Genomic DNA, 14,888 nt, shown 5'->3' on the forward strand with positions numbered 1-14,888 from the left:
ATCATCCTTTTTGACTGGAATGTTCATCCCTGACACTGACTCTGTATATGAGATGGTTTTCCTCTGTAACAATGCAGAAAGCTGCGAGTTCCTCAAAGTGAGTGTTCTCAGCAAAGAGAACGCGTTTGCGGCCATAAAAACAGAGATTGCTGTTTCTCCAAAACCATGAATGCTGATTCTTTAGTATGTTATACAGGGTCCCACCCCGTACAAGAATCCAAGGTTTGGTCAAGTTTGATCACGCACATTTTCCACAAAGTCAGTTTCAAGTTTCTGAATAACTGTCAGTTTTCTCAAGTCTCACTTATGAAAACAACCCAAAATCATCCTTTTTGACTGGAATGTTCATCCCTGACACTGACTCTGTATATGAGATGTTTTTCCGCTGTAACAATGCAGAAAGCTGCGAGTTCCTCAAAGTGAGTGTTTCCAGCGAGAGAACGCGTTTGCGGCCATAAAAACAGAGATGGCTGTTTCTCCAAAACCATTAATGCTAGAGGGCTAATGCTTTAGTATGTTATACAGGGTCCCAACCCGTACAAGAATCCAAGGTTTGGTCAAGTTTGATCACACAGTTTTTCCACAAAGTCAGTTTCAAGTTTCTGAATAACTGTCAGTTTTCTCAGGTCTCACTTATGAAAAAACCCAAAATCATCCTTTTTGACTGGAATGTTCATCCCTGACACTGACTCTGCATATGAGATGGTTTTCCGCTGTAACAATGCCAAAAGCTGCGAGTTCCTCAAAGTGAGTGTTCTCAGCAAAGAGAACGCGTTTGCGGCCATAAAAACAGAGATTGCTGTTTCTCCAAAACCATTAATGCTAGATGGCTAATTCTTTAGTATGTTATACAGGGTCCCAACCCGTACAAGAATCCAAGGTTTGGTCAAGTTTGATCACACAGTTTTTACACAAAGTCAGTTTCAAGTTTCTGAATAACTGTCAGTTTTCTCAGGTCTCACTTATGAAAACAACCCAAAATCATCCTTTTTGACTGGAATGTTCATCCCTGACACTGACTCTGCATATGAGATGGTTTTCCACTGTAACAATGCCAAAAGCTGCGAGTTCCTCAAAGTGAGTGTTCTCAGCAAAGAGAACGCGTTTGCGGCCATAAAAACAGAGATTGCTGTTTCTCCAAAACCATTAATGCTAGATGGCTAATTCTTTAGTATGTTATACAGGGTCCCAACCCGTACAAGAATCCAAGGTTTGGTCAAGTTTGATCACACAGTTTTTACACAAAGTCAGTTTCAAGTTTCTGAATAACTGTCAGTTTTCTCAGGTCTCACTTATAAAAACAACCCAAAATCATCCTTTTTGACTGGAATGTTTATCCCTGACACTGACTCTGTATATGAGATGGTTTTCCGCTGTAACAATGCAGAAAGCTGCGAGTTCCTCAAAGTGAGTGTTTCCAGCAAGAGAACGCGTTTGCGGCCATAAAAACAGAGATTGCTGTTTCTCCAAAACCATTAATGCTAGAGGGCTAATGCTTTAGTATGTTATACAGGGTCCCAAGCCGTACAAAAATCCAAGGTTTGGTCAAGTTTGATCACACGGTTTTTACACAAAGTCAGTTTCAAGTTTCTGAATAACTGTCAGTTTTCTCAGGTCTCACTTATGAAAACGACCCAAAACCATCCTTTTTTTGACTGGAATGTTCATCCCTGACTCTGACTCTGTATATGAGATGGTTTTCCGCTGTAACAATGCAGAAAGCTGCGAGTTCCTCAAAGTGAGTGTTTCCAGCGAGAGAACGCAATTGCGGCCATAAAAACAGAAATTGCTGTTTCTCCAAAACCATGAATGCTAGATGGCTAATTCTTTAGTATGTTATACAGGGTCCCACCCCGTACAGGAATCCAAGGTTTGGTCAAGGTTGATCACACAGTTTTTCCACAAAGTCAGTTTCAGGTTTCTGAATAACTGTCAGTTTTCTCAGGTCTCACTTATGAAAACAACCCAAAACCATCCTTTTTTTGACTGGAATGTTCATCCCTGACACTGACTCTGCATATGAGATTGTTTTCCGCTGTAACAATGCCAAAAGCTGCAAGTTCCTCAAAGTGAATGTTCTCAGCGAGAGAACGCGTCTACGGCCATAAAAACGGAGATTGCTGTTTCTCCAAAACCATGAATGCTAGATGGCTGATTCTTTAGTATGTTATACAGGGTCCCTACCCGTACAAGAATCCAAGGTTTGGTCAAGTTTGATCACACAGTTTTTACACAAAGTCAGTTTCAAGTTTCTGAATGTCAGTTTTCTCAGGTCTCACTTATGAAAACAACCCAAAATCATCCTTTTTGACTGGTTTGTTCATCCCTGACACTGACTCTGTATATGAGATGGTTTTCCGCTGTAACAATGCAGAAAGCTGCGAGTTCCTCAAAGTGAGTGTTTCCAGCGAGAGAACGCAATTGCGGCCATAAAAACAGAGATTGCTGTTTCTCCAAAACCATTAATGCTAGAGGGCTAATGCTTTAGTATGTTATACAGGGTCCCAAGCCGTACAAAAATCCAAGGTTTGGTCAAGTTTGATCACACGGTTTTTACACAAAGTCAGTTTCAAGTTTCTGAATAACTGTCAGTTTTCTCAGGTCTCACTTATGAAAACGACCCAAAACCATCCTTTTTTTGACTGGAATGTTCATCCCTGACTCTGACCCTGCATATGAGATTGTTTTCCGCTGTAACAATGCCAAAAGCTGCAAGTTCCTCAAAGTGAGTGTTCTCAGCGAGAGAACGCGTCTACGGCCATAAAAACAGAGATTGCTGTTTCTCCAAAACCATGAATGCTAGATGGCTGATTCTTTAGTATGTTATACAGGGTCCCAACCCGTACAAGAATCCAAGATTTGGTCAAGTTTGATCACACAGTTTTTACACAAAGTCAGTTTCAAGTTTCTGAATAACTGTCAGTTTTCTCAGGTCTCACTTATGAAAACAACCCAAAATCATCCTTTTTGACTGGTTTGTTCATCCCTGACACTGACTCTGTATATGAGATGGTTTTCCGCTGTAACAATGCAGAAAGCTGCGAGTTCCTCAAAGTGAGTGTTTCCAGCGAGAGAACGCAATTGCGGCCATAAAAACAGAGATTGCTGTTTCTCCAAAACCATGAATGCTAGATGGCTAATTCTTTAGTATGTTATACAGGGTCCCAACCCGTACAAGAATCCAAGGTTTGGTCAAGTTTGATCACACAGTTTTTACACAAAGTCAGTTTCAAGTTTCTGAATAACTGTCAGTTTTCTCAGGTCTCACTTATGAAAACAACCCAAAATCATCCTTTTTGACTGGAATGTTCATCCCTGACACTGACTCTGCATATGAGATGGTTTTCCGCTGTAACAATGCCAAAAGCTGCGAGTTCCTCAAAGTGAGTGTTCCCAGCAAAGAGAACGCGTTTGCGGCCATAAAAACAGAGATTGCTGTTTCTCCAAAACCATGAATGCTAGATGGCTGATTCTTTAGTATCTTATACAGGGTCCCACCCCGTACAAGAATCCAAGGTTTGGTCAAGTTTGATCACAAACATTTTCCAGTAAGTCAGTTTCAAGTTTCTGAATAACTGTCAGTTTTCTCAAGTCTCACTTATGAAAACAACCCAAAATCATCCTTTTTGACTGGAATGTTCATCCCTGACACTGACTCTGTATATGAGATGGTTTTCCGCTGTAACAATGCAGAAAGCTGCGAGTTCCTCAAAGTGAGTGTTCTCAGCAAAGAGAACGCGTTTGCGGCCATAAAAACAGAGATTGCTGTTTCTCCAAAACCATGAATGCTGATTCTTTAGTATGTTATACAGGGTCCCACCCCGTACAAGAATCCAAGGTTTGGTCAAGTTTGATCACGCACATTTTCCACAAAGTCAGTTTCAAGTTTCTGAATAACTGTCAGTTTTCTCAAGTCTCACTTATGAAAACAACCCAAAATCATCCTTTTTGACTGGAATGTTCATCCCTGACACTGACTCTGTATATGAGATGTTTTTCCGCTGTAACAATGCAGAAAGCTGCGAGTTCCTCAAAGTGAGTGTTTCCAGCGAGAGAACGCGTTTGCGGCCATAAAAACAGAGATGGCTGTTTCTCCAAAACCATTAATGCTAGAGGGCTAATGCTTTAGTATGTTATACAGGGTCCCAACCCGTACAAGAATCCAAGGTTTGGTCAAGTTTGATCACACAGTTTTTCCACAAAGTCAGTTTCAAGTTTCTGAATAACTGTCAGTTTTCTCAGGTCTCACTTATGAAAAAACCCAAAATCATCCTTTTTGACTGGAATGTTCATCCCTGACACTGACTCTGCATATGAGATGGTTTTCCGCTGTAACAATGCCAAAAGCTGCGAGTTCCTCAAAGTGAGTGTTCTCAGCAAAGAGAACGCGTTTGCGGCCATAAAAACAGAGATTGCTGTTTCTCCAAAACCATTAATGCTAGATGGCTAATTCTTTAGTATGTTATACAGGGTCCCAACCCGTACAAGAATCCAAGGTTTGGTCAAGTTTGATCACACAGTTTTTACAGAAAGTCAGTTTCAAGTTTCTGAATAACTGTCAGTTTTCTCAGGTCTCACTTATGAAAACAACCCAAAATCATCCTTTTTGACTGGAATGTTCATCCCTGACACTGACTCTGCATATGAGATGGTTTTCCGCTGTAACAATGCCAAAAGCTGCGAGTTCCTCAAAGTGAGTGTTCTCAGCAAAGAGAACGCGTTTGCGGCCATAAAAACAGAGATTGCTGTTTCTCCAAAACCATTAATGCTAGATGGCTAATTCTTTAGTATGTTATACAGGGTCCCAACCCGTACAAGAATCCAAGGTTTGGTCAAGTTTGATCACACAGTTTTTACACAAAGTCAGTTTCAAGTTTCTGAATAACTGTCAGTTTTCTCAGGTCTCACTTATAAAAACAACCCAAAATCATCCTTTTTGACTGGAATGTTTATCCCTGACACTGACTCTGTATATGAGATGGTTTTCCGCTGTAACAATGCAGAAAGCTGCGAGTTCCTCAAAGTGAGTGTTTCCAGCAAGAGAACGCGTTTGCGGCCATAAAAACAGAGATTGCTGTTTCTCCAAAACCATTAATGCTAGAGGGCTAATGCTTTAGTATGTTATACAGGGTCCCAAGCCGTACAAAAATCCAAGGTTTGGTCAAGTTTGATCACACGGTTTTTACACAAAGTCAGTTTCAAGTTTCTGAATAACTGTCAGTTTTCTCAGGTCTCACTTATGAAAACGACCCAAAACCATCCTTTTTTTGACTGGAATGTTCATCCCTGACTCTGACTCTGTATATGAGATGGTTTTCCGCTGTAACAATGCAGAAAGCTGCGAGTTCCTCAAAGTGAGTGTTTCCAGCGAGAGAACGCAATTGCGGCCATAAAAACAGAGATTGCTGTTTCTCCAAAACCATGAATGCTAGATGGCTAATTCTTTAGTATGTTATACAGGGTCCCACCCCGTACAGGAATCCAAGGTTTGGTCAAGGTTGATCACACAGTTTTTCCACAAAGTCAGTTTCAGGTTTCTGAATAACTGTCAGTTTTCTCAGGTCTCACTTATGAAAACAACCCAAAACCATCCTTTTTTTGACTGGAATGTTCATCCCTGACACTGACTCTGCATATGAGATTGTTTTCCGCTGTAACAATGCCAAAAGCTGCAAGTTCCTCAAAGTGAATGTTCTCAGCGAGAGAACGCGTCTACGGCCATAAAAACGGAGATTGCTGTTTCTCCAAAACCATGAATGCTAGATGGCTGATTCTTTAGTATCTTATACAGGGTCCCAACCCGTACAAGAATCCAAGGTTTGGTCAAGTTTGATCACACAGTTTTTACACAAAGTCAGTTTCAAGTTTCTGAATAACTGTCAGTTTTCTCAGGTCTCACTTATGAAAACAACCCAAAATCATCCTTTTTGACTGGAATGTTCATCCCTGACACTGACTCTGCATATGAGATGGTTTTCCGCTGTAACAATGCAGAAAGCTGCGAGTTCCTCAAAGTGAGTGTTCTCAGCAAAGAGAACGCGTTTGCGGCCATAAAAACAGAGATTGCTGTTTCTCCAAAACCATGAATGCTAGATGGCTGATTCTTTAGTATCTTATACAGGGTCCCACCCCGTACAAGAATCAAAGGTTTGGTCAAGTTTGATCACAAACATTTTCCAGTAAGTCAGTTTCAAGTTTCTGAATAACTGTCAGTTTTCTCAAGTCTCACTTATGAAAACAACCCAAAATCATCCTTTTTGACTGGAATGTTCATCCCTGACACTGACTCTGTATATGAGATGGTTTTCCGCTGTAACAATGCAGAAAGCTGCGAGTTCCTCAAAGTGAGTGTTCTCAGCAAAGAGAACGCGTTTGCGGCCATAAAAACAGAGATTGCTGTTTCTCCAAAACCATGAATGCTAGATGGCTGATTCTTTAGTATCTTATACAGGGTCCCACCCCGTACAAGAATCCAAGGTTTGGTCAAGTTTGATCACAAACATTTTCCAGTAAGTCAGTTTCAAGTTTCTGAATAACTGTCAGTTTTCTCAAGTCTCACTTATGAAAACAACCCAAAATCATCCTTTTTGACTGGAATGTTCATCCCTGACACTGACTCTGTATATGAGATGGTTTTCCTCTGTAACAATGCAGAAAGCTGCGAGTTCCTCAAAGTGAGTGTTCTCAGCAAAGAGAACGCGTTTGCGGCCATAAAAACAGAGATTGCTGTTTCTCCAAAACCATTAATGCTAGAGGGCTAATGCTTTAGTATGTTATACAGGGTCCCAACCCGTACAAGAATCCAAGGTTTGGTCAAGTTTGATCACACAGTTTTTACACAAAGTCAGTTTCAAGTTTCTGAATAACTGTCAGTTTTCTCAGGTCTCACTTATGAAAACAACCCAAAATCATCCTTTTTGACTGGAATGTTCATCCCTGACACTGACTCTGCATATGAGATGGTTTTCCGCTGTAACAATGCCAAAAGCTGCGAGTTCCTCAAAGTGAGTGTTCTCAGCAAAGAGAACGCGTTTGCGGCCATAAAAACAGAGATTGCTGTTTCTCCAAAACCATTAATGCTAGAGGGCTAATGCTTTAGTATGTTATACAGGGTCCCAAGCCGTACAAAAATCCAAGGTTTGGTCAAGTTTGATCACACAGTTTTTACACAAAGTCAGTTTCAAGTTTCTGAATAACTGTCAGTTTTCTCAGGTCTCACTTATGAAAACGACCCAAAACCATCCTTTTTTTGACTGGAATGTTCATCCCTGACTCTGACCCTGCATATGAGATTGTTTTCCGCTGTAACAATGCCAAAAGCTGCAAGTTCCTCAAAGTGAGTGTTCTCAGCGAGAGAACGCGTCTACGGCCATAAAAACAGAGATTGCTGTTTCTCCAAAACCATGAATGCTAGATGGCTGATTCTTTAGTATGTTATACAGGGTCCCAACCCGTACAAGAATCCAAGGTTTGGTCAAGTTTGATCACACAGTTTTTACACAAAGTCAGTTTCAAGTTTCTGAATAACTGTCAGTTTTCTCAGGTCTCACTTATGAAAACAACCCAAAATCATCCTTTTTGACTGGTTTGTTCATCCCTGACACTGACTCTGTATATGAGATGGTTTTCCGCTGTAACAATGCAGAAAGCTGCGAGTTCCTCAAAGTGAGTGTTTCCAGCGAGAGAACGCAATTGCGGCCATAAAAACAGAGATTGCTGTTTCTCCAAAACCATGAATGCTAGATGGCTAATTCTTTAGTATGTTATACAGGGTCCCACCCCGTACAGGAATCCAAGGTTTGGTCAAGGTTGATCACACAGTTTTTCCACAAAGTCAGTTTCAGGTTTCTGAATAACTGTCAGTTTTCTCAGGTCTCACTTATGAAAACAACCCAAAACCATCCTTTTTTTGACTGGAATGTTCATCCCTGACACTGACTCTGCATATGAGATTGTTTTCCGCTGTAACAATGCCAAAAGCTGCAAGTTCCTCAAAGTGAATGTTCTCAGCGAGAGAACGCGTCTACGGCCATAAAAACGGAGATTGCTGTTTCTCCAAAACCATGAATGCTAGATGGCTAATTCTTTAGTATGTTATACAGGGTCCCAACCCGTACAAGAATCCAAGGTTTGGTCAAGTTTGATCACACAGTTTTTACACAAAGTCAGTTTCAAGTTTCTGAATAACTGTCAGTTTTCTCAGGTCTCACTTATGAAAACAACCCAAAATCATCCTTTTTGACTGGAATGTTCATCCCTGACACTGACTCTGCATATGAGATGGTTTTCCGCTGTAACAATGCCAAAAGCTGCGAGTTCCTCAAAGTGAGTGTTCTCAGCAAAGAGAACGCGTTTGCGGCCATAAAAACAGAGATTGCTGTTTCTCCAAAACCATGAATGCTAGATGGCTGATTCTTTAGTATCTTATACAGGGTCCCACCCCGTACAAGAATCCAAGGTTTGGTCAAGTTTGATCACAAACATTTTCCAGTAAGTCAGTTTCAAGTTTCTGAATAACTGTCAGTTTTCTCAAGTCTCACTTATGAAAACAACCCAAAATCATCCTTTTTGACTGGAATGTTCATCCCTGACACTGACTCTGTATATGAGATGGTTTTCCTCTGTAACAATGCAGAAAGCTGCGAGTTCCTCAAAGTGAGTGTTCTCAGCAAAGAGAACGCGTTTGCGGCCATAAAAACAGAGATTGCTGTTTCTCCAAAACCATGAATGCTGATTCTTTAGTATGTTATACAGGGTCCCACCCCGTACAAGAATCCAAGGTTTGGTCAAGTTTGATCACGCACATTTTCCACAAAGTCAGTTTCAAGTTTCTGAATAACTGTCAGTTTTCTCAAGTCTCACTTATGAAAACAACCCAAAATCATCCTTTTTGACTGGAATGTTCATCCCTGACACTGACTCTGTATATGAGATGTTTTTCCGCTGTAACAATGCAGAAAGCTGCGAGTTCCTCAAAGTGAGTGTTTCCAGCGAGAGAACGCGTTTGCGGCCATAAAAACAGAGATGGCTGTTTCTCCAAAACCATTAATGCTAGAGGGCTAATGCTTTAGTATGTTATACAGGGTCCCAACCCGTACAAGAATCCAAGGTTTGGTCAAGTTTGATCACACAGTTTTTCCACAAAGTCAGTTTCAAGTTTCTGAATAACTGTCAGTTTTCTCAGGTCTCACTTATGAAAAAACCCAAAATCATCCTTTTTGACTGGAATGTTCATCCCTGACACTGACTCTGCATATGAGATGGTTTTCCGCTGTAACAATGCCAAAAGCTGCGAGTTCCTCAAAGTGAGTGTTCTCAGCAAAGAGAACGCGTTTGCGGCCATAAAAACAGAGATTGCTGTTTCTCCAAAACCATTAATGCTAGATGGCTAATTCTTTAGTATGTTATACAGGGTCCCAACCCGTACAAGAATCCAAGGTTTGGTCAAGTTTGATCACACAGTTTTTACACAAAGTCAGTTTCAAGTTTCTGAATAACTGTCAGTTTTCTCAGGTCTCACTTATGAAAACAACCCAAAATCATCCTTTTTGACTGGAATGTTCATCCCTGACACTGACTCTGCATATGAGATGGTTTTCCACTGTAACAATGCCAAAAGCTGCGAGTTCCTCAAAGTGAGTGTTCTCAGCAAAGAGAACGCGTTTGCGGCCATAAAAACAGAGATTGCTGTTTCTCCAAAACCATTAATGCTAGATGGCTAATTCTTTAGTATGTTATACAGGGTCCCAACCCGTACAAGAATCCAAGGTTTGGTCAAGTTTGATCACACAGTTTTTACACAAAGTCAGTTTCAAGTTTCTGAATAACTGTCAGTTTTCTCAGGTCTCACTTATAAAAACAACCCAAAATCATCCTTTTTGACTGGAATGTTTATCCCTGACACTGACTCTGTATATGAGATGGTTTTCCGCTGTAACAATGCAGAAAGCTGCGAGTTCCTCAAAGTGAGTGTTTCCAGCAAGAGAACGCGTTTGCGGCCATAAAAACAGAGATTGCTGTTTCTCCAAAACCATTAATGCTAGAGGGCTAATGCTTTAGTATGTTATACAGGGTCCCAAGCCGTACAAAAATCCAAGGTTTGGTCAAGTTTGATCACACGGTTTTTACACAAAGTCAGTTTCAAGTTTCTGAATAACTGTCAGTTTTCTCAGGTCTCACTTATGAAAACGACCCAAAACCATCCTTTTTTTGACTGGAATGTTCATCCCTGACTCTGACTCTGTATATGAGATGGTTTTCCGCTGTAACAATGCAGAAAGCTGCGAGTTCCTCAAAGTGAGTGTTTCCAGCGAGAGAACGCAATTGCGGCCATAAAAACAGAAATTGCTGTTTCTCCAAAACCATGAATGCTAGATGGCTAATTCTTTAGTATGTTATACAGGGTCCCACCCCGTAAAGGAATCCAAGGTTTGGTCAAGGTTGATCACACAGTTTTTCCACAAAGTCAGTTTCAGGTTTCTGAATAACTGTCAGTTTTCTCAGGTCTCACTTATGAAAACAACCCAAAACCATCCTTTTTTTGACTGGAATGTTCATCCCTGACACTGACTCTGCATATGAGATTGTTTTCCGCTGTAACAATGCCAAAAGCTGCAAGTTCCTCAAAGTGAATGTTCTCAGCGAGAGAACGCGTCTACGGCCATAAAAACGGAGATTGCTGTTTCTCCAAAACCATGAATGCTAGATGGCTGATTCTTTAGTATGTTATACGGGGTCCCAACCCGTACAAGAATCCAAGGTTTGGTCAAGTTTGATCACACAGTTTTTACACAAAGTCAGTTTCAAGTTTCTGAATGTCAGTTTTCTCAGGTCTCACTTATGAAAACAACCCAAAATCATCCTTTTTGACTGGTTTGTTCATCCCTGACACTGACTCTGTATATGAGATGGTTTTCCGCTGTAACAATGCAGAAAGCTGCGAGTTCCTCAAAGTGAGTGTTTCCAGCGAGAGAACGCAATTGCGGCCATAAAAACAGAGATTGCTGTTTCTCCAAAACCATTAATGCTAGAGGGCTAATGCTTTAGTATGTTATACAGGGTCCCAAGCCGTACAAAAATCCAAGGTTTGGTCAAGTTTGATCACACGGTTTTTACACAAAGTCAGTTTCAAGTTTCTGAATAACTGTCAGTTTTCTCAGGTCTCACTTATGAAAACGACCCAAAACCATCCTTTTTTTGACTGGAATGTTCATCCCTGACTCTGACCCTGCATATGAGATTGTTTTCCGCTGTAACAATGCCAAAAGCTGCAAGTTCCTCAAAGTGAGTGTTCTCAGCGAGAGAACGCGTCTACGGCCATAAAAACAGAGATTGCTGTTTCTCCAAAACCATGAATGCTAGATGGCTGATTCTTTAGTATGTTATACAGGGTCCCAACCCGTACAAGAATCCAAGGTTTGGTCAAGTTTGATCACACAGTTTTTACACAAAGTCAGTTTCAAGTTTCTGAATAACTGTCAGTTTTCTCAGGTCTCACTTATGAAAACAACCCAAAATCATCCTTTTTGACTGGTTTGTTCATCCCTGACACTGACTCTGTATATGAGATGGTTTTCCGCTGTAACAATGCAGAAAGCTGCGAGTTCCTCAAAGTGAGTGTTTCCAGCGAGAGAACGCAATTGCGGCCATAAAAACAGAGATTGCTGTTTCTCCAAAACCATGAATGCTAGATGGCTAATTCTTTAGTATGTTATACAGGGTCCCACCCCGTACAGGAATCCAAGGTTTGGTCAAGGTTGATCACACAGTTTTTCCACAAAGTCAGTTTCAGGTTTCTGAATAACTGTCAGTTTTCTCAGGTCTCACTTATGAAAACAACCCAAAACCATCCTTTTTTTGACTGGAATGTTCATCCCTGACACTGACTCTGCATATGAGATTGTTTTCCGCTGTAACAATGCCAAAAGCTGCAAGTTCCTCAAAGTGAATGTTCTCAGCGAGAGAACGCGTCTACGGCCATAAAAACGGAGATTGCTGTTTCTCCTAAACCATGAATGCTAGATGGCTAATTCTTTAGTATGTTATACAGGGTCCCAACCCGTACAAGAATCCAAGGTTTGGTCAAGTTTGATCACACAGTTTTTACACAAAGTCAGTTTCAAGTTTCTGAATAACTGTCAGTTTTCTCAGGTCTCACTTATGAAAACAACCCAAAATCATCCTTTTTGACTGGAATGTTCATCCCTGACACTGACTCTGCATATGAGATGGTTTTCCGCTGTAACAATGCCAAAAGCTGCGAGTTCCTCAAAGTGAGTGTTCTCAGCAAAGAGAACGCGTTTGCGGCCATAAAAACAGAGATTGCTGTTTCTCCAAAACCATGAATGCTAGATGGCTGATTCTTTAGTATCTTATACAGGGTCCCACCCCGTACAAGAATCCAAGGTTTGGTCAAGTTTGATCACAAACATTTTCCAGTAAGTCAGTTTCAAGTTTCTGAATAACTGTCAGTTTTCTCAAGTCTCACTTATGAAAACAACCCAAAATCATCCTTTTTGACTGGAATGTTCATCCCTGACACTGACTCTGTATATGAGATGGTTTTCCGCTGTAACAATGCAGAAAGCTGCGAGTTCCTCAAAGTGAGTGTTCTCAGCAAAGAGAACGCGTTTGCGGCCATAAAAACAGAGATTGCTGTTTCTCCAAAACCATGAATGCTGATTCTTTAGTATGTTATACAGGGTCCCACCCCGTACAAGAATCCAAGGTTTGGTCAAGTTTGATCACGCACATTTTCCACAAAGTCAGTTTCAAGTTTCTGAATAACTGTCAGTTTTCTCAAGTCTCACTTATGAAAACAACCCAAAATCATCCTTTTTGACTGGAATGTTCATCCCTGACACTGACTCTGTATATGAGATGGTTTTCCGCTGTAACAATGCCAAAAGCTGCGAGTTCCTCAAAGTGAGTGTTCTCAGCAAAGAGAACGCGTTTGCGGCCATAAAAACAGAGATTGCTGTTTCTCCAAAACCATTAATGCTAGATGGCTAATTCTTTAGTATGTTATACAGGGTCCCAACCCGTACAAGAATCCAAGGTTTGGTCAAGTTTGATCACACAGTTTTTACAGAAAGTCAGTTTCAAGTTTCTGAATAACTGTCAGTTTTCTCAGGTCTCACTTATGAAAACAACCCAAAATCATCCTTTTTGACTGGAATGTTCATCCCTGACACTGACTCTGCATATGAGATGGTTTTCCGCTGTAACAATGCCAAAAGCTGCGAGTTCCTCAAAGTGAGTGTTCTCAGCAAAGAGAACGCGTTTGCGGCCATAAAAACAGAGATTGCTGTTTCTCCAAAACCATTAATGCTAGATGGCTAATTCTTTAGTATGTTATACAGGGTCCCAACCCGTACAAGAATCCAAGGTTTGGTCAAGTTTGATCACACAGTTTTTACACAAAGTCAGTTTCAAGTTTCTGAATAACTGTCAGTTTTCTCAGGTCTCACTTATAAAAACAACCCAAAATCATCCTTTTTGACTGGAATGTTTATCCCTGACACTGACTCTGTATATGAGATGGTTTTCCGCTGTAACAATGCAGAAAGCTGCGAGTTCCTCAAAGTGAGTGTTTCCAGCAAGAGAACGCGTTTGCGGCCATAAAAACAGAGATTGCTGTTTCTCCAAAACCATTAATGCTAGAGGGCTAATGCTTTAGTATGTTATACAGGGTCCCAAGCCGTACAAAAATCCAAGGTTTGGTCAAGTTTGATCACACGGTTTTTACACAAAGTCAGTTTCAAGTTTCTGAATAACTGTCAGTTTTCTCAGGTCTCACTTATGAAAACGACCCAAAACCATCCTTTTTTTGACTGGAATGTTCATCCCTGACTCTGACTCTGTATATGAGATGGTTTTCCGCTGTAACAATGCAGAAAGCTGCGAGTTCCTCAAAGTGAGTGTTTCCAGCGAGAGAACGCAATTGCGGCCATAAAAACAGAGATTGCTGTTTCTCCAAAACCATGAATGCTAGATGGCTAATTCTTTAGTATGTTATACAGGGTCCCACCCCGTACAGGAATCCAAGGTTTGGTCAAGGTTGATCACACAGTTTTTCCACAAAGTCAGTTTCAGGTTTCTGAATAACTGTCAGTTTTCTCAGGTCTCACTTATGAAAACAACCCAAAACCATCCTTTTTTTGACTGGAATGTTCATCCCTGACACTGACTCTGCATATGAGATTGTTTTCCGCTGTAACAATGCCAAAAGCTGCAAGTTCCTCAAAGTGAATGTTCTCAGCGAGAGAACGCGTCTACGGCCATAAAAACGGAGATTGCTGTTTCTCCAAAACCATGAATGCTAGATGGCTGATTCTTTAGTATGTTATACAGGGTCCCAACCCGTACAAGAATCCAAGGTTTGGTCAAGTTTGATCACACAGTTTTTACACAAAGTCAGTTTCAAGTTTCTGAATGTCAGTTTTCTCAGGTCTCACTTATGAAAACAACCCAAAATCATCCTTTTTGACTGGTTTGTTCATCCCTGACACTGACTCTGTATATGAGATGGTTTTCCGCTGTAACAATGCAGAAAGCTGCGAGTTCCTCAAAGTGAGTGTTTCCAGCGAGAGAACGCAATTGCGGCCATAAAAACAGAGATTGCTGTTTCTCCAAAACCATGAATGCTAGATGGCTAATTCTTTAGTATGTTATACAGGGTCCCACCCCGTACAAGAATCCAAGGTTTGGTCAAGTTTGATCACAAACATTTTCCACAAAGTCAGTTTCAAGTTTCTGAATAACTGTCAGTTTTCTCAGGTCTCACTTATGAAAACGACCCAAAACCATCCTTTTTTTGACTGGAATGTTCATCCCTGACTCTGACCCTGCATACGAGATTGTTTTCCGCTGTAACAATGCCAAAAGCT

Source organism: Gobius niger, assembly GCF_951799975.1.
Source record: "Gobius niger genome assembly, chromosome: 2".
Taxonomy (NCBI): domain Eukaryota; kingdom Metazoa; phylum Chordata; class Actinopteri; order Gobiiformes; family Gobiidae; genus Gobius; species Gobius niger.